Source organism: Rhodnius prolixus, unplaced genomic scaffold (genome assembly GCF_049639745.1).
Source record: "Rhodnius prolixus isolate KJV_2025 unplaced genomic scaffold, Rpr scaffold_10, whole genome shotgun sequence".
Lineage (NCBI taxonomy): Eukaryota > Metazoa > Arthropoda > Insecta > Hemiptera > Reduviidae > Rhodnius > Rhodnius prolixus.
The window spans coordinates 3609117-3636268 of NW_027411615.1; the positions used below are offsets into that span (position 1 = coordinate 3609117).

Sequence of the window (27152 nt, forward strand, 5' to 3'; positions counted from 1 at the left end):
TAATTGGGAACAATACATGAAAAGAGATTTTTTTTTTTTGTGGATTCTGTGTGCAATTACTGAATCAAGGTGAGAAGTTCATTGTGTCATCTGGTTAGAAGGAAAGAAACTGGATGCTATGGATATGTCTGCTGTGAATATTCCTTATAGGATAGATCCTAGTATTCCTTCCTTGAGAAGAGCCCGCTTCAGCTCTATAACTAGCTGAATAGTTGTTCCAATTGTAACTTAAAGATAGGACTTCGAGATGACGAATTTAGTTTCTGAATCTTTCTTCCGATTGAAGTGTTTTTTGGGGGTTTTGAAGGAAGCAAATTATTGCTAAAAATAATTGTTAAAAGATATACTCGTAGCTACATGCTGCCAAACTTGTCTAGTTGATAGTTCGCTTTTTATCACATCATCAAAGACCACTTTTTCGCTGCAATACAAACCCAGCTAAACTACCAATAAGAAAATTAGAGTTATCAATCAAAAAGCCATTGATTATTTAACTATAAGATCGATAAAATTACATATGTTTTATCTTGTGTGTTATTTTTTTAAGGAAGGTAATTGCTTAATAATGTAATTGGAGCTTAAATCAAATCGAAGAGTAAATAATGACTGCGTAGCTTTTGCAAAAGAAAACGAATCCTTTCAACTAATTATTTTAAATTTATGAGTCACAACCTACAAACGGAGTACTTTGTGTAGAAATCTATGAAGAATTCATAAAAGAAATTCAACATAAAGGAGGATGCATTTAAAAATTAACTATTTAAGTAGCTACAGAACTTTGTAGTTAGTGTGTAAATATAAAAAGTAAAGTTTGTCATTTCAATGGTAGACAACATTACGTGGAAATGTTATTGGCAACAGATAGTAACTTCTAGTCATCCGTAGTGACTAAATTGCACAATCAGACTAACCGCATTCATCTGGAAATTATTGATTACAGTCTAGTTCGTTCGACTATACTAATCAAACGATTATCTTCCCAGGTGTCAAATTCTGGTAATGGAATTTAATTCACTGTTGACAATTTTACATGTTTGATGCATTTTCCTTTTTGTTTATAGATGCATTAAGTTAGAAAATATTGAAGTTTACTGAATGTTTTCACGTTGGATCGTTCTATAAGTTTGCGAACTATGCTATCTCGAAATTCTGATTCCACAGGAAGCTTATTGGAGGTAGAAAATAGAAATAGAAAAGAAATTTATTATTCTGGGACAATTGTCCCCTAAGAATAAATACAGGAACAAATAGAGGCCTTAACAGTTTGGCCTGTGATTATACAGAAATTAAATAAATAAGTATTTACAAAAAGTGAAAATAAAAATAACAGCAGAAATTAAGGAAATAAATTAAAACAATTAGAATTTCGGAGGAAGCTGAATAGAAAGGAGATAACTGAATAGACGGGATTTAAAGATGGATAGGGTAGGAGCATGGCGGACAGATGAAGGCAAGGAGTTCCAGAGAGAGGTAGCACGTATAAGGAAGGATTTGTCAAAGGATGAGGTACGGTACGACGGTAATATAGAGATCAAATGAGCGAGATCTGGTATTACAGGAATGGTTGGAGGATTTAAACTTAAGGAGTTGAAAAATATAGGAAGGCCTTTGAAAAAGGAAAGAAACCAAAAAATATTGGCGGCGATAGACAGGAAAAAGCCACTTCAACTCATCGTAGCAGTGCGAAATACGAGAGAGTCTCTAGGAATGCTGAAAATAAATCTTATGAAGCAGTTCATGTGGCTCTTGAGCTTAGCTTCAATATCACCAGAAAGACCGGTCATACGCTAAGCAACCTAATAGTCGAAATGGGGGAATATAAGAGAGGAAACTAGGAATTGGCGGGTCTTAATTGGAAAAAGGTGACGGGAACTATTAAACTGCTTAAGGATATGGATGATGGAACGACGAGAGATTTGGGAAACATGGTTTTTCCAAGTGCATGAAGTTAGGATTCGCCTTTTGTAGCTTCGCTTAAACCCAAACACTTGTACTCATCAGCTATCTTGGCTAGCACTATGTGTAAGTATGTGTGTGTGTGTGTTAACGCTGTCAATGTAGGTGTTGTTTGTGTTGTTAGACTGGAGGATACCCCGCAGGGACGCCTCTCTGAAGATCTCTGAAGAAGTGGCTAGTCCACTTCCACCTCTTACAGGATGTCCAAACTTGAAGCAGAGAAAAATGGTTTCTAGTTCTAAAGAGGCTGTTTTCCATAAAAAGACATTTCTTTCTCATTTCTAGGGTCGATGGACTGCACGTCTTCTCCTAATTCTTGTCCATCTTAGCGGACTTTTAATTTTCTAATTTCTTCTAATTTAATTACAAAAACTTTTCCCCTTATTGTAGACCATTTCTTTTTTTTTGGATTGTAGGACTTGATAGCAACTAGTCAGTCGGCAAGGTACCAAACATTTCAACATGGATATATCCCTACAACTGCAGCAATACATAGTAATCCACAAAATTGCCAATGAGAGCAAAGAATAAAAACAAACTCCTGTGCAAAAACATTTGTTTATTTAATCCAACGTAATAAAAGCGAAAGAGTAAAACCTCTTCCTGAAACTTATTTGTCTGTGGCAGCGATTCTCACTTTGATTACTTCCGCAAGGACTTCCACTTCTAGAATAAAAGATCTCTCGCTAGGTGAATAAGGATACAAAAAAAAGAAATAATAAAATTCAATTTAAACACTTTAGTGTTAACAATTATCTGAAGAAAAAATAGTGATTGCTGTTTGTTCACTAATTAGAGTTTTGTTAAACGAAATTCAAAATTAAGTGACTATTGACTACAAAATGGTATTCGACACTAAGTATGAAATACATAATTCATCATTGTATGAATGATACAAATGGTAGCCGTCAAAGTTCACGGTCTTGTTGTAATAATGTATTTACCATCAATTTTATTCAATGAAGTTAGTATAGCTGAGGTTTCATTCATGAGCTATTTATATGCAAATTATCTTAGCCAAGAATCCACATGATTAACGACAATTATATTTACTAACACTTTTCGACTCTTTAAGAGAAAGTATTTGCAATCTGGTCAAGTTTTTGGATTTTCTTTTTTTATAAAAATTAGTTTTTACTAAATCATAGTGGATTGTACGAGGTGTGGCTATTAAATAACGAGACTGATGCTGCTACAGAAGAACTATGCATGCGCCAAATCCTAACGACCGACAGATGTGCAGAGTAAAGCCTTCTCTTCCACGTGTTTTGTACAGAAATCTGTCTGACCGGAACCGTCGTTTGTGTACGTAAGAGGTGTTAGTTTCGTTTTGCCGAAAACATGATACTACACATGTAGTAGAGCAACGAATTGTCGTGAAATTTCACATGATACTTGGTAAAACCGCTACTGAAACTTATCTTTTATTAAAAGAAGTTATGGCGATGAATGTTGTATCACGTGCGCGAGTTTTTGAGTGGTTCAAGCGTTTCCAAGATGGCCGAGAAGACGTCGGAGATGATGACCGCCCCGGGTCGCCCTTCCACGTCCAAAACGGATGAAAATATCGATTATAATTGATCAACATTACTACCGGTGAGGTGTTTTGCTCAACTCTGGTGAATGAGTAAGGAAAAAACACGTCCCCCGATTTGTGGAAGAACAAGTCACGGGGTTCTCTCCATCAAGACAACGCGCCGGCTCACACTGCATTGTCTGACGCAATCTGCCATCCGCCTTATTCGCCCTGACCTTGGCCCCATGTGACTTTTATCTGTTCCCCCCAAAGTCAAATCTGCATTAAAAGGAACACGATTTGCCAGTCCGTTGAAGCTGTGAAAGAAAAAGCGGCACGCGTCATGCAGGAGCTCCTACAGAAAAAGACTTCCAGCACTGTTTCAGAACAATGGTAAATTCGCATGGAGCGTTTTAGGGATATAGGAGGGGTGCATATTGAAGGTAATAATAACTAATTATGTATAAATTTAAAATAAAATGTTTTACAGCATCAGTCTGGTTATTTAATAGCCACTCCTCGTAGGAAAGAAAAAAAAAGGTTTTATAGAAGGTATATCTAAACAGATCAGCTGAGTAAGAAGCTGCGGAGATAAAATAGCCGGTTATACAAATCATCCAAGCAGCCTAAAAACGTCCTAAAAAGGATTATAAACTCAAATAACGCAATTTCTGTTACAAATGCATCAAAATTTTACAAAGTACCAAAAAAAAAAATGGATCGTCTGCACTTTTGGGGTTTCAAATACCGCCGCAACTTAGAACATGAATAAAGTTTTAAGATAAAGGACTTCTACCGTGATAAATTTACTGCAGTACAGCATCAAAAGGAAAGAAATAAAGATATAAAAGATAGAAAAAAAAATCAAATAATTAGTTGCAGAAGGTGAAGAAATAAATTCAGATTAAATGGAGATATTAAAATAGTGAAAAACGGAAGTACAACTAAGAAAATCTAAGATTTAGAGACGCAGGAAAGAAAGGAAATAGAGGTCCAGGAGGAAAGAGTGGATTATGATGCCCGAGAGCTGCTCATAAAAGCAATTGGCCTTATTTTATTGAACTTATTGCCAGTCTTGAGCTGAATACGTAAACTAGTTAATCAAAACTGAAATTTCCGTGATTTTCTGGGGCACTCAAGCAAAAACCAAATCAGGATTCATTTTAGAAGAATTTTTCAAGTATTTGAGAATCGTCTCTACGCAATGATACGCAAACCTGCCTGGACTTATGGAATGGAACTTTAGGGCTAAGCCAAAGCTTCCAATATCTATAAAATCCAATCCTTCCAGCCAAAAACACTCCGGTAGAATCGCTAAGACTACTTACTTTGTATTAAAACTGTCCGGTAGGACAGTTGTATAAGGGTTGATCGTCAAAAAGTGCACGAAAAAGCGTAACGTTGAAAAACACCCAACTTTGACAATTTTTTTCTCTTTTTCTACAAAAGATAAAATTCCCAAATTTTCTTTAAATTAAAGGGCAAACCCTCCTTTATATCTGTAATTTTTTTGCAACAACTCAGATCTAATAGGTTTCGAGAAAAAAGTTGCCGAAAATGAGCAAAAACGGCTTTTTCAAAAAATGTTCTTGTTCTTGTTCTTCTTCTTGTTGTTGTTGTTGTTGTTGTTGTTGTTGTTGTTCTTGTTACCTTTTTTGTAAACAACGTACAGCCTAAACGCGCGAACCGATTTTCATGAATGAGGTGTCATTCGATTCGGAATTTTATGTAGATGTGCCTTTTGGGGGTCTCGACCCTGTACATCGAATGGGAGAGGAGTTAGCCCCCTTTATGTAAGGCCCCCTCCAAAATTATTATTACTAATTACTCTGTAAATCTTGGCCCGATTTTGATAAAATTTGGTAGGATGATAGGGTTAGGGCTCCCCTACGTAACATTAAAGCGGCGATCAGCTCTTACACTTGTTAAGGGGAAGTATAGGAATCGTTTCAAATTATCGACACGTGAACCGATTTTCATGAATGAAGTGTCATTCGAATCGAAATTTTGTACAGATTTGCACTTTAAAAGTCTCGACGCCTTGCCTCATAAGGAGGGGAGTTTGCCCAACCCAAAAAAGGCCCTTTCTAAAACTATTATTACCAATATTTCTATAACGCTTTGTCCGATTTTGATAAACTTCAGCTCGTATAAGTGGTTAAAGCTCCTCTACATTGCTGATGCTCTTGCACCTACTAAGAGGAAGTACTGCAATCGTTTAAATTATCAATGAGTGAACCGATTTAAATCAATGAATTGTCGTTCGATTAAAAAATCTTTGCCTCTTTGCCTAGAAGTACTGCAATCGCAGTTTATTTTTCTTACTCCTCTTAAAAGGAAGTAATGAAATCGCAGTTTAATTTTGCTATTTACGCACAAATACCTTCCTATGTTATTCAAAACGCTTTTTCAAAAAAGTTGTTACTGAGGATGGTTTGGGGGACCTTAACGATAATCATTCTTTAAAAAGATCTCTCTAGTGGTAGTTACGGTTCCGACTTACCATCTTATCAGGTTATAATGATAGAATAGCTTATTCCAAATTTAAAAAAATCTGTAAAGCAGATATGTAACTTTGTAAAATAGACAAAAAGGAAAATCTATCCAAAAGGTACAAAAATCTCTTTAACAAAAACTTACAGTTTAAAATGTTAAGTATAAGGGTTGATTAAACGCCAAAAGGTACACAAATCAGCAAGCACCCAACATTTCATTAATTCTTCATTAATATTTAAGTAATTTTACTGCATTAATATTCATTAATATTTTTTAGAATTTATTAGATGTCACAGACCCTTATGCTGGCCACTTCATTTATAATATTTTTTTGTTATAATTATGATAAATCACACATATGTACATGCATGTTAAAGTAGAAAAAGACAAAGTTAGAATAGGCTACTGTCTTGAATTCGTCTTACCGAAATATTCGTGAGCACAAATAACACACAGTTAATAACAAGTAGATTATTCAACAACAATTATTAATTTCTCAATTGTAATTTAATTTAGTTCCCCTAATTTTACTTATAGTAAAATGCTGGAATAATTAGCTGTCCTAAAAATATACATATCTTATTTACTTTATATTACATATTACATTTTTTTTTATAAAAAAAAGTTTTGAATTTTTTAGCCTCATAATTTTTTTTTATTTTTTATAACGTTTTTCTTTTTAACCTGTATTTAATAGTTTGATTATTATAAATAACTAGATATTACAGTCAATCTACAGTGCTACTTGAACAAATATTTTGTAGACGAAAATGGCCAGCATAAGGGTCTGTGACATCTAATAAATTCTAAAAAATATTAATGAATATTAATGCAGTAAAATTACTTAAATATTAATGAAGAATTAATGAAATGTTGGGTGCTTGCTGATTTGTGTACCTTTTGGCGTTTAATCAACCCTTATACTTAACATTTTAAACTGTAAGTTTTTGTTAAAGATCAAACTATACCTTGTACCGAGATCTTCTTGTTTCCTACATTTCTGAAGCTCCAAGATCCTACTAATTTCCTATCTTAGTGCATTCCTAACTTAGACACGTGAACGCATCTTTGGGTGTTTTTATCACCGTTTAATATTCTCCACTCGTGCTACTCAAGTATCATGTTGCATCAGTTTCACTGTGTCTAGGGCCGGATTTTCCTTCAGGCTAACTAAGGATTCAGCCTAGGGCCTCAAGAACAACAGTTGTTCTTGTTAGCAAAATTAAAATTACAATATTCTAAAAACAGTACCAATAACATGTTTCATATAACATATTGATATACAGGGTGACCAAAGTTATATACTCAGTTTATTTTCAAAATTACGTTATTTTTCTTAAAGAATCTGTTTAAACTGGGCACAATCAACTGGTAGGCAAGCCAAAACTCTGGACTCCCAGTCTTTGCTTGTAGCAGCACTTATGGTGGCGAAGTCAAGATCTAGGCAGGCTTTTGGCTTTTTTTTTTTGGATCCAGAGTTTTGGCTTGCCTATCCGTTGATTGTGCCCAGTTTGAACAGATTCTTTAAGAAAAATAACGTAATTTTGACAATAAACTGAAATTTGTTTTTCATATTTTAAGTTACCATAACTTTTGAAAAACCTAACCGATTTCAAAATTTTTTTGTGTTTTTTTTTAGGCGCTCAAATACTATAAAAATATGCAACAAAAAATATAACGTTCCATTTGAAAAAAACAAAGTTGGATGCTGTATCTCGAGATACAGAGGTTTAAAAAAATGGGTCAATCACTGAAAATACACTAGACTAAAAATGATTAAATACGTGTTTTTTATTTTTTCGAAATTTCCCGCCGCTAAAAAAAAAGTGGGTGGAGCATGTAACCATGGTTACCCTGTATATCACAGTAGTGATGTATTTTATTATCTCTCATGTAATTTACAAACATAAAAATGTGAGGTGAAAGGGCCTCATAAGTGGAATAGCCTAGGGCCTCTTTTCATCTAAATCCGGCCCTGACTGTGTCACAGATTTATGAAAATAATTAAAGTTAACTAAAAACAAATGTACATGGGATTTAAATATTCAATCTAAAATTTCCACAGAATAGATTAACAGTAAAATTTCCGAATATTATAGAGAGAATCTTGGATTTATTTGCCATCTACATAATAACATTAATTGTGATTAATAAAATTAATCTTTTATTAGTTATTTTGGCGGTCATAACGGAAATATGTACATCTGATACATGCGTAGTAATAACAGAGAGTGTTATACATACTTACAACTACAAGCAACGAACCGGAAACCAATCAAAGAGAAAGTTTAGCTACAAATTCATTATAACAAAATCCCTAAAATGTTGAATTTTGTAGAGAGTTTGTTACATCACCAAATTTATAAATGATTTTAAGGGCGTTCAATACTTTCTATTTTATAATTGGGAATGATTTAGTATCCAGTTTGAAGTTATTGCCGGGATATATGGAGGACATTGTCCAGCATATATTCCAGGCTCTCTTTTAAACAATTTGTTCAAATGGGAAGTACTTATTTAAAATTTCCAAATTTATCTTTATGCAAATATCGATTGTTAGGCAATCAATTTGTCCCGTATAAATGCGACAATAGAATCAATATTATTTATACTAGAAATCTCATTAAAATAGGGGAGGGATATTGAGGTGTAAGCCCCCCCCCGTAATCCAAAATTGGCTCCTCATTAACGTTAGAAGTGTTCTAAGGGAGGAAAACATCTCTCCATCCCAGCAAATCTTGCAGGACTTGTCTAAAGAGAGATTCCAGTAGCAAGAAAGTCGGTAGATTGAAATAACCCTGTCGCCAGACTGCAACTTCAATTTATTTTAGAAAGGACATATGCAGTTTTAACAACTAGTGAATACCCAAACTCTGTGGAGTATCCTCAAGAAGAAAGAGAAGCTGGCATATTCGGATGACCATTCCCTGATATATTAACACTCTTTTTCCGAAAAGTGGGTATATCTTTCTCCTCAACTTTTTATTAAGGAATGATTAGAAAGGACACATGCCATTCCCCTTGTCCGCGTTCGCTAGGAAAGGTTACTGCGAGTGGGAGCGGTTTAATCGCTCTGTTTCCATTCGGTACGGATGGAGCAGTAGTCTGGGATGAGTTGATTATCCCAGCTGAAAAGACTTAAGTGGGATTGAATGTAGGTAAGCTAGAGTCCGCCTGTGGATACGCTGTATTCAAAGATTCATTTCAGCTACCTCTGCATGTCCATCTTAAGCAGGATGAACAAGTTAACTATCCTTTTTATTGTTAGGACCATAGAATGCCCGCTGGGATTTTCATCCTTGTTCATCCTTAGTTAATCAATTACAAGTAAAAAGGCATTGCACTCAATTGAAGGGAAAAAACTTAGAAGTTAATGAACATTTTTCTCATTTTATCAAGATTTTTAAAAAGTTACGACTTTTTGCCCTCCATTTAAAATTATAACGTAAAATGCTAATTGAATCTTCCAAATTACATTAACATAAAAAAGGGTGACATGTTTCTCGTTAACAAAAAAAAACTTACTAGGCCATACTAAAAGCTTGCTCATGATGTGTGACGTAGCTCTACAGTAATGACATCATCTAGAGCAGCGGTTCTTAACCTGGGGTACGCGAAAGATTGTTTAGGGGTACGCAAAAAAAGTTATTATGGCGGAAGATATAAAAATTATACAGATATATTATTAATGAGAAAAAAATTATATAATAAATGATTCCTACAACTTAATTACAAAATTATTATAATAAAACTGAATAACATATAAATTGACAAGAATTAAGTACTCATTCGATACTGCAGTATTTTTTTAAAAAGTAAATATATTTGTATATCAAAAATTATTAAAATGATTTCTTGAAAATGTAAAAATTCGAAAAAACTGTTGCTTTAGTTTTGACTAATATTACACATGGCCCGCATATAATTTACTTCTCCTTTATTAACGCTTTGCTGTTTCAATTTACGACCCCTGCAATAGTTATTGGTTGGAAATGTTTACCTTTTCATAGATGATTTTTTTTAATAGGAACATATCATATTTATATGGTCTTTACAAGACACATTATATTCAGATTGTTTTGCTGTTAATTTAAAATTAAAATACGTAAAATCAAGAATACGATTATTTATTTTTTTTATTTATATATATTATATATATTGTATATATGTGTGTTAGGGGTACACACTAAGGAAACAATCAGGTAAAGGGGTACACTAATGAAAAAAGTTTGGGAACCGCTCATCTAGAGTGGTGACATCAAGTTTAATAGTATTCAGGTTACTTAAGGATAATATTAATCCACATTTTTCCAGAAGGAGTCGCAAAAAATTTAATTAGTAATCAAAAGTTAGTTATATCCAGATTTTTAACATATGAACGCGATCTTTAGCTCAGGAATTAGCCTAGTGAAAAAACTATGAATGCCTTTTTAGCAATCGCTCCCACGATTTCGTTTTTACCGCAGTTAACGTTCACCATCGCCAGTTCGATATCTTTACTAAACGCCAATTAAAATAAAGAATGGGTTAGTAGGTTTCCTGGTCTTAGCTCTTGGAGAATGAAATTCTCTCTTGATAAAGTCACGACTTATGGTTGTTAATATCCTAAACAAAAAGTGATTAATTGAAGATCTTAAATTCAAAAACATTTTCTCTAATAAATGTATCGTGTATTGTGCTGACAACTATTCTTTTTTTAAAAAAGAGGAAGCTCTTGTGGAATCCTTAAAACAAACAACCAGGAAACAGAAAATCCAACTACTTAAAAACTATCTTTAATCTTTGTTGAATCTGAAAATCAGTAATATTAGAGTTTAGCGCAATAGTTAATGAAAGCCCCCTTAATACTGAAGAGGAAATGTAGACCTGATAACATTAGGTTTGGATCAGGTCGATGAAATGGGACAATGCTTGGGACATGGATGGGATAATGAAAAGAGAGAGAGATATCTGGACAGGACGGACAGACCAGGATAGACAAAGCTGGAAGAAGAAAATGGTTAGAGAGGACATTGTCTACCTCGGCAACACGACCACACTACCAATGGGAAATAGTACTGGGAATGAGAACTGCGATTAAGTGGTCTGCCAGCGGAAATGGCGTCTCTCTAAAGCCCATTAACAGCGGCAGAAACAGGAAGTGGCCGGGGAGCAAATTGCAACTCAAATTCTACCACTCCTTAACAATCCTGCTGTAGACAATGCAGACAATTTGCAAATTGTCAATTAATAATAAACAACAATCAAATATATCTTTAATTACCATCTTTAGAAACTGATCAATAAATATTGTCATTAAAAAAACTTCCAATTTTAATTGTCAATTTCGTTTAAAAAGTAAGTGTTGCAATTGTACAGATTTTTAATAATTTAACCAGAAATTCTTGTTATGAGAACGATTGTCGAATAGCCTGATCATTTATTGTGAATCACATAGGCAACAAGGCTAATAAACAATGGGCGTAACATAGAGTGGAGAAGTTAACCTATGGTATTTCGCTATCAATGGGCTTTCGTCATCAGAGAGGAGATGGCGAGAACTCTGTCTTTAAAGACTGTCTAGAAGTGTTGTCTGGAAACGTCCTGGAAGAAAGATGATGTACCAGAGGATTGAGATGAGATTGTAAGTTAAGATGGAATTTCCTGTAACCTGAGTGACGAAAGAAATGTTTAAGTCTGTGTGTATGGTTTGATTGGTGACGAAGATTGGAGCGAAGAATTAGTAACTACTGTAGCAAAACTTTAAAGAAGTAAAAATTGCCAATAATTCAAATTTAACATTTCGCTTAGAGTAATAAGTTTCTGGAATGATAAAGTAAAATAATGGATGCAGAACTTTTCGTTTTATTCGTTAAAGATTACTGTTCTGCAAAGAGGATCCAAGACAACGTACTGAACTGTCTAAGGAGTCTTTGAAACAAGAAAGGCTAGGGGAATCCCTGACCTAAAGCAAGGCCTCGTCTCCTCATTTTTGAGTTAAAGAGGGCTTCTAAGATAAGGATACTATGTTCCCTTGTCAAGAACGTCAATCAACAGTAGTGAGAAATGGTCATTAAATAAGAAATAATGTCATTTCATTAAATAAGACATTAACAGACATATGTACCAATCATGGAAAATAGGGACTGAACAAACCCCAGTTTGAGATACCCAATTTCACTAACAGATGCTTATTATGGGAGATGTTTAACAGGCTATCGTCGTGTGTGTGTGTAGGAGTAAACACAGTACTCCTAGATTAAGTGGTAGGGCAAGTTCCCCTGTAGCCCTTCCACCTTCGCAGCTATGAGATGGGTAAACGATGTAGAAGAGTTGTCTTATCCACTATTGTTGTATAACCCTTGGGTGCCTATTGTTTAAATGCTTTTCTAAAGATACAGTAGCTTATATCCGGCCGTCAGTCTAAATACCCGTCTCAACAGGATAATATATGGATATCATCAAAATAATTTCTCGCAGCGTTTATTTTAAAACTCTTCAAACTACAAGTTTTAATTTCTCTTGCACAATACAGTGCCAATGGTGAGACTACTTTCTTCATCACTTGTAGGTGATGGGAATCACGAAGAACGAACCAAGGCTCATCAAAGAACCAAATTTCTAACTAAATTAAAAAGTAAAATAAAAAATGAAAAAAGAAAATGGAAAATTAACAGAAAGAAAAAGAAAAAAAAAAATTATTTTCTCACGAAAAGCGCTTTATAGAATTGTAATTTGATTGAAGCGCATCACATCAATGAGAACAATTTTATTAACAAAGCATTTCGAAATTCAAAGCTCTCAATTTCCTCCTCGCTCCTAGCTACCAATGGTGATGGAAAAACCCCATCATCTCTTTCATCACCACAAATTTATTGTAACAAACGTTTAGCCAAACTGAATGCACACGCTTATTGTGTGGAAATTTCAATTTATAAACGGGAGGAAAAAAACGTTTGTTTTCAACTTTTGGTTTACTTTATTTTACTTATTTTTTGTTAAGTTTTTATCAATAATACGATATTTGTACGATTGGTCCATCAGTAAAATTGATTTAATTTAGTTTGCATTTAAAATGCCAAGAATAACATTTATTATTCATTTTACAACGAAAAACTTATTTAAGGAATACCGGACAGTTTTAATAAAAACGTGGATTGAATTTGCAATATTCAATGCAAAATTATAACGTTTTTAACTTATTAATACATTTATATTCGTAACTCACAAGAAAGAGCTTTAAATGAAGTGAGCTTTGATATAGTATGTATCGAATCGTTACACATATTTTTTCCGTAACTTACTAAAAGAAACCCAAAAATCAAAATGAGTTATTCCGCTTAGATGTTAATAAAAAGGAGTAGAAGAATGCCTATTTTTTTTCAGGCGCTCTTTACGTCAAACTACCAAATTTGATGTGGTAGACGGAGCCGTCTAGTAAACATACTTTTGGCACTCCACAAAGCTCTTACTCAGATTTCCTGGGGAAGACTCCCTTTGCTGCTCACCTTTCTGTAACAGTAAGATTGAGGATAATGGACCCTCAATACCGTCTCTGTTGGCCTGCTCTTTAGAGCAGTTGACCAGGGGGCACCACGTGGAGGTAGAGATCGGATTTTGCCCCCCAAAATACAAAGTTATAAACATATTTTGTTTTTAAACATAAACTTTGTCAAGATTAATTTAAGTTTATATTAAAAATTGTAATTAGTAAAATAATGGTTATTTTTTTTCCAGACGGGCTTTACGTACAACTACCCAATTAGGTGACTGTGAACGGAGGATAGTCTAGTAAAACCAATTTTACTATTAACCAATTCTCATATTAACCATTAATTAAAATCCAAGGCCAGAATCAGGAATCGAATCCAGAATACTTCTTAGTTTTGCAGGCCTTGCCTCTAACCGGTTAGGCTGCTTTAGCGTCTAGATGTGAATGAATCCTTATAATAATGCACCCCCAAGTAATTCTGTTAATTTGTATTTGCAACTATTTTGTAGCCCTGATGGAAAAAAAATAGTGGCTAAGCTTCTATATAAAATGCAATTTCAGTGCACTGCAAGGCTTAACCAAGCTTTACCAAGGATGTAGTGAACTGCAACCTGCATAGATTTATTGTGCCCGTTACAGTGCTGACGAGTTTAGCTCGCAATAGCATTCCTTCCAAGCTAAGACATCTGTAAAGGCCAGAATCTCCTTCAACACCTGTTAATTATCCAGGAAACTGAATGTTCTCTGAACATTATTGGAATCTTCGTATTCCCATAGAAACTGCAGATGGGGTATCATGTTAGAGGCCCATCGAATCGAACCATGCCTTATGAGGCAATCCTTAAAGATGTCCAACCTATTTTTTTACTTATACCGAGGCATGACTCACAGATCCTTTCCCCGGTTATGTTGAACCAGGTAGATCTTAGTCTACTTTAAGTCCTAAGAGGTTTCTCCAGGGCTTAACTTCGCTTGCTTCCTATACCTTAAGAAGAAGCCTATCGCTGAACATGACAAAGGCATTCACGTGCTAGGAAAGAGGATGAAGCGTCTTGTAAGAGCCTTTATCCATCTTATTTCCTAAGAAGGTCTATTTTGACCTGGCACCAAAAACAGTTTTGGCATATTTTTTCCTCCCTTTGTGACTGAGTTCGCCAAAACATTGCTGATTGTTCTTTAGCTGCTAACAAATGTTACCAAAACTTTATTGCCGTTTCCTATAATTACAACTTTTGAAATAACTGCCACATAAAGTATACAATTGTAGGGATAAGTCTAGTATACCCGTGGGCTTAAGAGAGAGAACTTATTTTAATAATTAAATATATTGTAATATACATGAAAAATATCTAATTAATTATTCTAACTTACTTTTTAAAATAAGTAAAAGAAAGAATTGTAAATAAGATTCAAACTTAGACATTTCCCAAGGGCATACCTTTATCCCTTAGTAAATAATTAATTCAGGGATCCTAAAGAAAAAAAGAAAAAAAGAAGAGTAGGCCGAACCAAGTAAAAGGTGTCCCTGCTGAACACAAGTACAAGCACAGCATCTCCAACGCATGCGTAAAACGGTATACCAAACATAAGTAATAACGTTAATAATAAATTGGTGAAAATATTGCGTCAGATATAAAGTGGTAGAGATGGTCTCTTGACGAAGGAGGGGAGGAAAACTGCTATGGATACTTGACTTTTCCTACTTGGGAAAGTGTTTTGCTCAGTTTCCCTTCCTCCATACCATTGGAAATGTCATATGTAGTTATTTCTTTATAAAAATAGCATCACATTGGCTGCTTTGGTACTGTTCCCTCAAGAACAATACGTTCACTGGAGGAACACTAAGAGGTTTTTTTCCATTTCATCCCTAGTTGAGAATATCTAGTAGAAATTTGACACAAATTCTATGGACTGTCAGTCTATTCCAGCTAAACAAGAAATACATTTTTAAAATCTCTCGTCTTTTGCACTATTTTTATTTATAAAACATTATTATTGGCTCTTTCATAATAGAACACAATTCCGTTTCAGTAAAACGTTCTGGATTATTTATTAATCCAACCAGTATCTTTTTTTTTTCCTTCCTGCTTGACAGGCAGTTGTCTTAACCACTCTTTGCCCAAATTATGCAAGAGGCTGTAATAGATTACCCTAATTATGTTCGGGAAACGAAATCTTTTGTTAAAACTCATACAACAGAGGCACCAAGATAGCCGAATGGTTAAGAAGGAGAGACCCGCAAAGCTAAGATATATTCTGGTTCTGAGGTTGATACCCGGTCTGTAGGCCTTGGATTTTATTTAATGGTTAATAAAAGAAATTTACAGTAAAGTATGTTTGCTAGTCGACTCCGTCTACGGCCCAAAACTTGTGGTAGTTCGATCGATGGTAAAGCCTATCCACAAAATAGCAGGCATTTACTTTACCTTACTTTTTCTACTCGTAAGACTGCTTTTTGTACTAAAATTCTTGACATTCTAAAATCATCATTTTAAAAAGTAAATAGCCAATTTCGGTGTAAACACTCAAAAAGTACAAAAAGTGGTTGCGGTTCAGAAGTTTAGTTAGGTAATTTAAGGACGGGTCCATTTTTATTGAAAAATGATGTTGCATCTGCATTTTTTTTTTAAATAGTTTCTTCATTATTGTCTAAAAATCACTTTTTCGGACTAAAGGCACGTCAAAATGGATATTTTCAAGTAAAAACTTGAAATCGAAATACTTATTAAAACAATAAATAAATAAGGTGTGGTAAAAAAAACGAAAATCATGCTGAAATTGGGATTAAAATAGACTAGAGTGTGCTTATTTATAAATAGATCTTATAAAAACTAGAGGAGGTAGTTCTTTTTTTGCCCTTAGAGCACTGCTGGGTGCTCATCTGTAAGAGCTGGGCGCTAACCATGGACAAAGGGAACGAGGAATAGCGACGAAGAACAAACAAAGACAAAGACTGAAAAAAAAAAGATAAAGAAGGGAGAACGTAATGAAGTCAAATGACTCAAAGGCTCCTCTTTACAGGGAGAACGGTTTCAAAAAGAAGTTTTATTTTGAAAAATGACCTGCATCATATATCATCTGGACCATTCATTTTATCAACTAACTCTTCATAACTTCACTAGAACGCCTCATTACTTTGGCAAACAGAATTTTGTAACAATCCACACAAATTGGCAATTTTGTTTGCTTAAAAAGAAAAAGGGGAAGAAAAAGCAACGCTACTATGAAAAAGACAAGAATATCTTTAGCAATTTTTAAAACTGTGCCATCGATGATTTATACAGTTTCTTTGAAATAGATTCATCCAGGATGACGTTTGTTTCTAGATCGTCGGGCAGCCATTAAAAGCGTAAACACAAGCGTTTGGAGACAAACCTTCTTAGACAAGACACTTCTCCCTCAAACGTTGTATAAAACCGACTATATGGAAGTATCCTCACGTTTCAGCGTGAATCCTGGCCATTCACTGTAAAGAATAAAGCACGATTTAAACTATGGCAGAGCAGTATTTCAGGGAAGTAGAAGTAGATATCAAGAACAAACAGAATCTGGATTGTTGAAAATATCGTTTTTTTTATTCGTATTAGTACGCATGTTTGTTGCATCCTGGACCGGTTTCGAATAAAATCTCCTCAGAGGCAGAAGCCCAATGGTGAGTTTTCTGTCCTTTGGTGCATTATAAGAAGTATAAGGCCAGATAAAGTCGGTTAGGACATTAGGATCTAATCCGTGTTAAGTCCTAAAGTCCAACTTACCAGCTAGACACTAGAAAACGGTAGTACTGTTTTGCCTTGACCTAATGCAATGAACTTGAAGAAAAAAACCCAAGCTATCCCTAAGTGGCTATCTCACCTGTTAAAAAAGTTCACAAGGGCAGCGAATAGATCCGGTTTCATCAGCCATTCGAGTACTATTCCCGCTGTTCTGCAGGGACTCTAAACTGTCCCCAGAGAATAAACTCCTGCTGTACAAGGTAGTGGTCAGGCCCATGTTACTTTATGCCTGTCCCTCTTGGAGTTTGACATGTCGATCCAATATCGCCTCGCTGCAGATCATACAAAATAAATTTCTCAGGCTTGTGACAACTCCCCCCCCCCCGCTACACGCGTATTATAGACTTACACTCTAACACCAACAACATGGACTATGTAGAACACTACATCAAGTACCTCGCTGCTGGTTACTTCAGTAAGTGCGTATTAAGTCACAAACACCTATGCAGACTTATAGCGGACTATAGTTTGGACACGGTGCACAGGCACAGAAGAGTTAGGGACTCCCTAAAGTAAAACTTTCCTTGGAGGCTGAGGGTTTTTCATCGTTTTTCCCCTCATTATTTACTTGTAGTTTTATTTTGTACTTTATTTTGTAACAATAGATATTTTGGAGGTTATAGTATTATACTGGAACTCCTTATGTACATATGTATATACTTAAATGTTAAATAAAGATTATTCATTCATTCATTCATGGGGTTTCATCCGTCAGAAAAGTCGCCAGGTTCTCGGGGGTGCATATTCTTTGCCCAATGCTAGATCTCCCAAAGTTTAGGCAGCAAACAGCGCACACTAGAAGTATCTCAGCTCTGAATAATGATCCTTGCTGGCTCTTCGTGACATAGAACTTAATAATAATTGGCTATCAAGTTTAAACAGATCAGCTGATTGGTTTTTTTCGCTTAAAAATTGCGTAAACGGAAAAATAAATCAGGAAAAAAGAATTAGTATTTCCCGACGAAATCGGAAACAACGACGACAGTATTTGACAAAATCCAGCAACCTACTGGGACTGCTGGTGACTGGATTTTGAGCAGTAACTGTTTCAATAAATCCATAAAAATTAAAATAAGTTTGAAAAATAAGTAAAGAAAAATTGAAATGTTATTAAAAACTAGCACAGTACACATTGAGATGGTTTTCTATCGTTAAACTTTAGCGTACAGGATGTTTGTAAGAGTGTGTATGTGTAAAAGAGAGAGATAACTCGATAGTGAAAATGGCTGTGAGAGAGAGAGAGAGAGAGAAAGACAGCGTGAGAGGCGTTTGTAGTAAACTTTAGATTGACAGTTACACGTTATTAAAGTATCGTTAGGAATAGAGTTGTCGCTTGACAAGTGTATAACGGTTATTAGCGAGAGAGTCGAAGTCCGACCCTTAAAAATGTGGCTTCCTTCCTCTCTTCCCCCCCCTCCAACACTCATAAATTCACCAATATTTCCACACAAGCTTTTCCCTTCTTTTTTTTGGCAATAGAAAAAAAGAAAAATTGATTTTCTTTACTGTCCAACAGCGTTAATTTTCCCTACTGAACAAACTGCCACATAAATCGATAATGATCAGAAGAACTGAAGGAAATGGTGGTGTTAAACTCTTTTTTAACGATTACTCTTCCGGAAATAACGATACGATTGAAAGATAAAGCAAAAATAAAAATAAAAAAAGGACATGGGAAAAAATAACAAAGAACATTATATTCTACGTGAACAAAGGAAACCGCCTGTGAAATTTGATTCATTCTATAAATCTTTTTTTCCCTGATAAAAAAAAAATAAAAAGTTCAAACAAATACTGAGTTTTTCCTTTTTGAAAATAGATAGTCTGGGATATATCACCTCCTTCGTGGAGAGGAAGGGTGATCTCGTGAGGGATACTCTAACAGAACTGGTGTTCAAGACTCGGCGGCTGGTCTAGGAGGTGATCTACGATCTCCTAGAAGATTCAGTTTGTGCACGTATGTAGTGTTGCAGAAGTAGTAAGCTAAAAAGTTGGGAAAAAGTGGCTGAGAAGGGTTTAATGGGTTAAAGCTTCAGGTAGAGCTCAGAACAGGAAAAGGTGCCCAAGCTTCACAGTATATTAGGACGCTAGACCATCGCTCGGGATACTCAATCACATTCACTCACTGAGGATTCATTCTTACACTCTCTTCACGACCTTACTCTATTCGTCATTCAGTTTAGCCAATTCTTTTAGAAGGTTAAAGCTTCAGGTAGGCTCAGAACAATGGAAGCTGCCCAAGGATCAGAGGATACGAGTATAAGGTCGCTCGGGACACCCAATCGCATCCAGACATTGCATTCACTCACTGAGGATTCATTCTTACACTCTCTTCACGACCTTACACTACTCGTCATTCAGTTTAGGCCAATTCGTTTAGAAATAGTTTATATTTAGTTTACCCCAGTTAGTTATTGCAATTTACGCTCGTTCCTAAGACAATCGCATCCAGACATTGCATTCACTCACTGAGGATTCATTCTTACACTCTCTTCACGACCTTACTCTACTCGTCATTCAGTTTAGGCCAATTCGTTTAGAAATAGTTTATATTTAGTTTACCCCAGTTAGTTATTGCAATTTACGCTCGTTCCTAAGTCAATTGCATCCAGACATTGCATTCACTCGCTGAGGATTCATTCTTACACTCTCTTCACGACCTTACTCTACTCGTCATTCAGTTTAGGCCAATTCGTTTAGAAATAGTTTATATTTAGTTTACCCCAGTTAGTTATTGCAATTTACGCTCGTTCCTAAGTCAATTGCATCCAGACATTGCATTCACTCGCTGAGGATTCATTCTTACACTCTCTTCACGACCTTACTCTACTCGTCATTCAGTTTAGCCAGTACTTTAAGAAATAGTTCATATTTAGTTCACCCCGTTAGTTATTGCAATTTACCCTAGTTCCTAAGTTTGTGTTAATGCTAGCCATTCTACTCTTAGCCAGTAATATTATCTTTTATTCTATTCAGCCCTTCAGCCTTCCTAATCTAATCCCAATATTCCGCTCATGCCTATAAATTAATAGCTACTTATATCTCCTTTTCGTGGCCTGTACTCAACAACATCAACCTCATCTACAGCTATCACAATTCCAACGTTAAAAAACAGAGTTACTGGAACCGTTAAGTTTTCAGTTTTCCACTTTCCACTTAAACATAGTCATAGTGTAATTAGCGAAAAACCATTTATCCGAAGTCATGTGATGTGGTGTTCGTTCTGGTGAAAAGTAAATTGCTTTTTTAAAAAATATTCTATTTTTAGAGCGAAAAGAGAAGGTAAATTTGGGCATTTTAATTGGACACTTTTAATATTTAGCTTTCAAAAGAGTAATTAACAATTTTATATTTATTTAATGAGAATGACGTCACAAATATAACAGAAATGATCAAATGAATACCTGACAACCTTTAAACCTCCTCTCATTTTTTTTTTTTTCATTCAGCAAGAATAAATACGATCCGCTTTTGTGGTTTTATATTTCGTTATTAATTTAACAGCGGAAATTGTTTAATAATCGAACAGTGTGGCCAACATTGATGACCGAAGAGGAGGGGTCAGAGAGAGCGAGGGGGGAGAATACTAAAAAAATAAATAAACACAAACCATAGACCCAATATTTCTAACACAAGCGCACTACCCACAGGAACAGAGAGATCTCGGGCGTGTGCGAAAACTGGAAGGATTGTTATTGGGGCACCCGAGGCCACCAGGGTGGTGGACGCTCTCTCCCGGAGAAAACCTCTGTAGTAGGGGAAAAACCTTGCAGTCCAATATCATTTTGTGTTGGCCACAGCCCAATACTATCCCATTCGTCAATATGACAACCCGCGGACGAGAGATGCTTAATTAAAAACCAAATGGAGCGCTGCGGTACAAATTTTCATTAATACTATACTCCGACCCAATTTAGCTAACTTTTCAAAAAAAATAAAAAAGTAATTTACTGGCGCAAATTACTTCATTTATAACGTTATTTATTTTTAGCCCAAATAAATATTGCAAATTTAGACTTAGAGTAAACTGCATCTTTTCTGATGACTTTCATATCCAAGGAAGTGAAAAATAGTGCCAATTTCATTCTTATTGACAATGGTTTTCCATTTTTGAAACGGCAATGCCACAATGCGCAGGCGTTTCCATTCAATACTTCTTCTTTTCCTTTTAGAACTATGCGACGTTATTTAGATCAAAAAACCTTTAATGAATTAAGTTAACTGGTTGATATCCAAAATGTAAGAAAGTAAAGTAGCTACCGCTCTAATTATCTCATCTGCTCGTGGACAAGAATCGTTTTGGATGTGATTAAATTTGACTTTTCACGCAGTAAAGAAATTTGGAATTACCTGAACAACGTCCTTTTCTCCCATGGACACCATCACCAACAGACTTACTCTTGCAATAGACAGACTTACAAAATTCTGCAGCAAAATTAAAATTAACCACGACAAGACAAACGCTATACTCTTCACCAAACGCAGACACACTCTTAACCGACAAATCAGATGTAATAACACTCTCATTCCGTGGTCCTACCCACGTGAAGTACTTAGGGCTAACTTTAGACAACAAACTGACTTTCACTACGCACGTACAGGACAAAGTAAACGCAGGCAAACTGGCTATACGACTGCTATTTCCTCTACTCTCACGTGACTCCAAAATGACTGTAACTAACAAACTACTCCTTTACAAAGTAGTCATTAGGCCGATGTTGCCTGCTCCGCCTGGAGCCTCACTTGTAGTAGCAACATCAAGCAACTTCAGATAACCCAAAACAAATTTTCTCAGACTCGCACCAGACTCTCCACGACGTACTAGAACTGACTCACTCCACGGAGACTGCGTCCATTATCCCTGGTACACTCCTATATCCAAAATCGTCTGCTCAAACTCCTTTCCATCCTAGACTGCCATCCCAATCCACTCTGCCGCGACATAGCCTCCTACAGATCCTTCTACAACATACAGACATAGAAGACTAAAACATTCTACACTAACCCTCTACAACTAGCTGCAGGTTTTTCCTCTCCTTTTCTCCACTAATTATCGTATTTATACGAATTCAATATTTTTTAAAATAAGATATTTTGTTGCCATGGGTTATGGGGTATAAATATTGTTTAAGTACACTTCATTGATTTTATCAAATATTTCTTGTATCCCTGACCGATTTTGGACTTCCAACCATAATCAGAGATGTCACTAAGATCAGTTTTGTGTATAGAGATTTTAGCTTCAGTTACATTACCGTCTACCGCACTACATTCGCTGACTAAGTAACTGAGGGTTTACAATAACTCTATGCGTGAAGTTAAAATTCTTCTTTGTATTAATAACACAGGTCTACAGTGATTTTGCCTGTTTTGAGTTTTTGAGTCATTTTGAAGTATTATGCATGTCCTGATACCAAGTATGATACCCGTTTACTTGTATCACACACCATTTTTTTTTTAGTCATAGTCTTAATTTTTTAGTCTTAGTAGCGTTATTGCATACTTCACACTATCTTTTATTTTTAATATTGTAACGAAGTTGACCTGAGGAGCCTGGCAAGCCTTTATAGATGTAACCAAGAAGTTTTTAGGAAACACCAAAGATCCTAACTACGCAACATTAGTAGCCACCATGCTTGAGAAATTCAGAATTCTCGGATGCAACATGAGTCTTAAGGTGCACTTTCTATTTTCGCATTTGGATGTATTTCCTGAGAATCTGGGGGCGGTGAGCGAGTAACAAGGCGAACGCTTCCATCAGGACATCCGGGAGATGGAACGACGGTACCAAGGCCGATGGAGTATATCAATGATAGCGGATTACTGCTGGACGCTTCAAAGAGAAGACTGCAGCAGGTCATAAGAAAAGATCACTGGAAGGCAAACGAAAACGTTATTATTGATCAAATAACATTCTCGTGAATCAACATTGCGCATTTCCAAGTAATACAACCAGCATTTTAATCAAAACTGTATCAACATTTGACAAGAAATGTGTATTTTTTGCAATTAACATTGAATTTTTCATTCTCGATTTGTACAAAAACCTGATGTGATAGGAGAAAAGGGGGGGTTATTTTTGAAAATGGCTGTACTCAATTGTATATAATCAATTTTCAGAAGTAAAACAGCTCTCAAAAAGTTTCATTTTCCGGATTTTACGAAATATATCTCAATAATTTTCTATCCAGGTGTAAGAAGTAAAAATATATGCAATACACTCACTTAAACCTCAATCTCTTACTGTAATAGGTAATATATGAATATCTAGGTTTCGTGACCGTAAATTATTGAACTAAGGATTCAAGATTGTGCGAGGAATCGGTCCAAATAAAAAACAACTCGTCTTTTTGCATAGGTTTTGACAAATATATTGTCCTCTTCAGGGCCTGGATATTACAAATACACAAATACAAACAATTTAGAGAATCAGTAACACAGAAAATCAGTAATATAAAAATAAAATACAATAAATTTTTATAATTATTGAAATTTATTTTTATTTGCAGTCATTTTTATTACTTAGAAAATCATAATACTTTGTTTTAATAAAGTGTAGTCATACGCGGGATTCGAACTGGGGATCTCCCACTTACAAAGCCACACTCTTGACCACTAGACCAACACCCGCCCCTCCTTGGTAAGATATTCTTACCGTAATCATTGGTCAAGAAGTCTTGCATACGGGGTGGGTCATTAAAATGATTTGATGATTGCTTTTATTTGATGATAAAACAAGTTCATCCTGATTCATCCACAACTATTACATGACAAAACATTTTTTAAAATCTTCAATTATTATTATTATTATTGTTCTTAGCGTCACAAATAACCATTTTTTGCAGTCGGAGGACCTCCCAAAACGTGTATTTCTGGTGGAAAATTAATATTGAAAACCGATCACGAATAGATAAAATTGTAACTTTGATCTTAAATATCTCGACTAATATTGGGGATATCGAAACAGGATTAACGTCATTTTTCAGTTTTTTTATGTAGTTTTTATAATCATTGTTAAAACCAGTGGTCCTTGTGAAACCTAGACCAAAAAAAAAAAAACATATAGTTTACATCGTGGGTTTTTTCGGAATTCCGCTTTCCTAAAAAGTTATTAGCGATTGGTGCGTTTTAAATGGATCACCCTGTATATCATAGTAGTGATGTATTTTATTATCTCCCATGTAATTTTTCAAACTTAAAAATGGGAGGTGAAAGGGCCTCATAAGTGGAATAGCCTAGGGCCTCTTTTCATCTAAATCCGGCTCTGATTACAACGTAATAATTGATCCAGTTTTCAACTAGTTAGAATAAAAAACGTGATTTTAAATAATTTCTTTTGGAAACTTGAGAACGCATGATTGTTTATTCTTTTTGAATAAATTTTACAATAGAACCATGATTATAAGCATAATTTGGGTGTTTTCAAGCAAAGTAACATTAAAAAACTCGAACCTTGAGAATTGGAGAAAGTAGTTCGCACCAGATTATTGTTAATTATTAATAACCTCAGGCTCCAACAGTTAGCTAATTAAGTTACCCTGTGGTAGTAGTTAAGCGTGAACTAGCGCAATGCAGCTTCATGATCTAGAGCTCAACTAGCATCAATTTGTAAATATTTAATGAATAGTTTGGTCGAACAATTTATGGGTTGTCCTCTCAAAACCCCTTGAACACCCTTTTTATTGCACCCATGGGTACATTAAGGTTTCACCAATATATTTCCAAGGATACATAGGTTATTCTAGGGGTACAATTAACCGGCCTACATCTATCTCACTCTCTCTCACTCTGTGCCAAGTAAGAACTTGGATATGAGCTTAGCCAATTTTACCACCCACATAATACCTTCCAAGCTCCCGCAGGCGGAAAGCTATAAATATGAGAGTGAAGCGATGGGAAATCTAAAGAAAGTTCAAAATCGCTAATAAGTAATAAAGGTTAACTTTTTATGACCGTCATCATTAAATTATTTATAGCTAACCTAGATAATAAAATGAAAATATGGAATTATTACTCTCTTAACAAACATTAGGTTTACAAGTAAATTTCTTCCTTAATTTTATGGTCAGGATTTAATTTTATGATATTCGAATTTAAATTTAATTTCAATGTTTAACGAATTTGATAAATTTAATTCAAAATACAGGGTGAAGCAGTAAGTATTGTCCATAGGCCTACTGTGTGTAGTACATCTAAAGTGGAGTTCAATGACGTATTGGCCAACTTCATATTTTCCACTGTTCTTGAGTGACGTCACTTTAATTTTTTTTTCTAAAATCATTACTTTTTTCCAATAAAAATGTTATTACTCAGAAAGTTTTAGTCCGAATTTGATTCTGATGAAACGGTTAGAAAGACAGATAAATTTTCTAAACATTGATACCATTTCGAAGCATAAGTTATTCTCCAAACCGCCTCAATCTTCCTCCGGATGCTGGAAAAAAATAAAAGTAATCGATTTTTTTAAATAAATATGAAGTTGGCCAATACATCATTGAACTCCTCTTTTGGTGTACTACACTCAGTAGGCCTATGGACAATACTTACTGGTTCACCCTGTATAAGCAGAGGGGGCTGTCGGCAGGGTAACTTCGGGGACCGTAAATACTGCCTCCACTACAAGCGAAGTACTCACTCGCCGTTACTTTCTTTCACCCAAGATGAAGCTTAGTAACTTCAACTTAAACGCTTAAACGGAGGCAGCACTACTATTACATTGTAGAAGACATATCGTTCTCCCTAGAGAACTTGCGTGGCTCGGATATCTTCCTGGATGTGAAGCAAGCCTTCGATGGAATATAGCACCCAGAAAATGCTTTAGAAACACAAGTGTATCCCTTCGTTCACCTAATATCTTATCCTAAAATCCTTCTTGAACGAAGCTCGGTGTCCCGAGCAAGAGGTAACCTTGCGTCCCTGCCTATATATATACAGTGTGCCCAGCGCACCCTTCCTAATCTTCTCACATCTCCTGAACGAAACTACAGCTCTCTTTCTCCTCACAGCCACATCGAAACCTTGAATCCCATTTCAAGATCCTTAGAAGTATGATTAAAAGGAATTAAACCAGGAAAAAGTATTACTAATTGTCAGTAGCGTCTTTTCTCGTTTTTATCCCTTTTCTTAGCACTAAACTTTTATGCTAAGTATGAAAATGGAGTTTATGGATAACTACTTGATTATAAAAATGAAAGATTCGTTGAAATAAAGAACGATTTGTTGTTTGGTTAATTTCTTAATTGTTTAATTTTGTTTTACTTTTTACAAAAAATGGAATTGTTCTTTTTTATTAATTTTTAATTAGTTCGCGATGAGCGGTTTTAATTCTTCTTTTGCGAATTGTGTTAAGCGGAAAAAGGTAAATAGTACTTCCTGTGTTTAATAAGACAGTCGCAAAATTAAAAAGAAAAAGATTTCTCTGGCAAAAAAAAAGAATAATACGCAAGCTCAGAGATTAAAAAGCAGTTTAATGACTATTTTATGCTGGCTAACTTTAATCCCACACTTTTTAATTTGGGTAATTAGCAAATATTTAATAAGTTGGGTGGGAATGAGGGAGATAGAGGCAGGGAAGGGAGGGAGAAAGCGCCGCAAAAAGCTCTCAGCTTATAAATGAAAGAAACTTTCTTTTTTAACGAGATGCTAAATTTTGTTTTTATTCAATTTTTTATTTTCATCTGCAAAGAGTCCAGTCCAGAGCAGAAAGCGGAAGGAAGCAAACGATATGCGAACTATACGCGATAAAACAGATGTGAAATATACTCACATCTGTTTTTCACTGAACTTATTACGAGTTTAAAATAAACAATTTTTCTGTCAAGCTTTGAATTTTCCCTAAAAATGAGTTTTGAACTTTAATCAAATTAATGCCCCAAATTAATTTACATTTTGAATTTTATATTAGAACGTAAAGATCCTTTAAAAGATCATATTTAAGTAC

The 27152-nt window shown here is 35.1% G+C and overlaps 1 long non-coding RNA gene across 1 annotated transcript in view; it reads left to right on the forward strand.

Moving 5' to 3' along the window:
* LOC141456632 (uncharacterized) overlaps positions 1 to 14962 on the forward strand; it is a 39086-nt gene extending 24124 nt beyond the window's left edge. The window contains exon 4 of the long non-coding RNA XR_012459896.1: positions 13685 to 14962. This is a non-coding gene — a long non-coding RNA (uncharacterized lncRNA). The remainder of the gene's footprint in view (positions 1 to 13684) is intronic.
* Positions 14963 to 27152: the final 12190 nt, after the last annotated feature.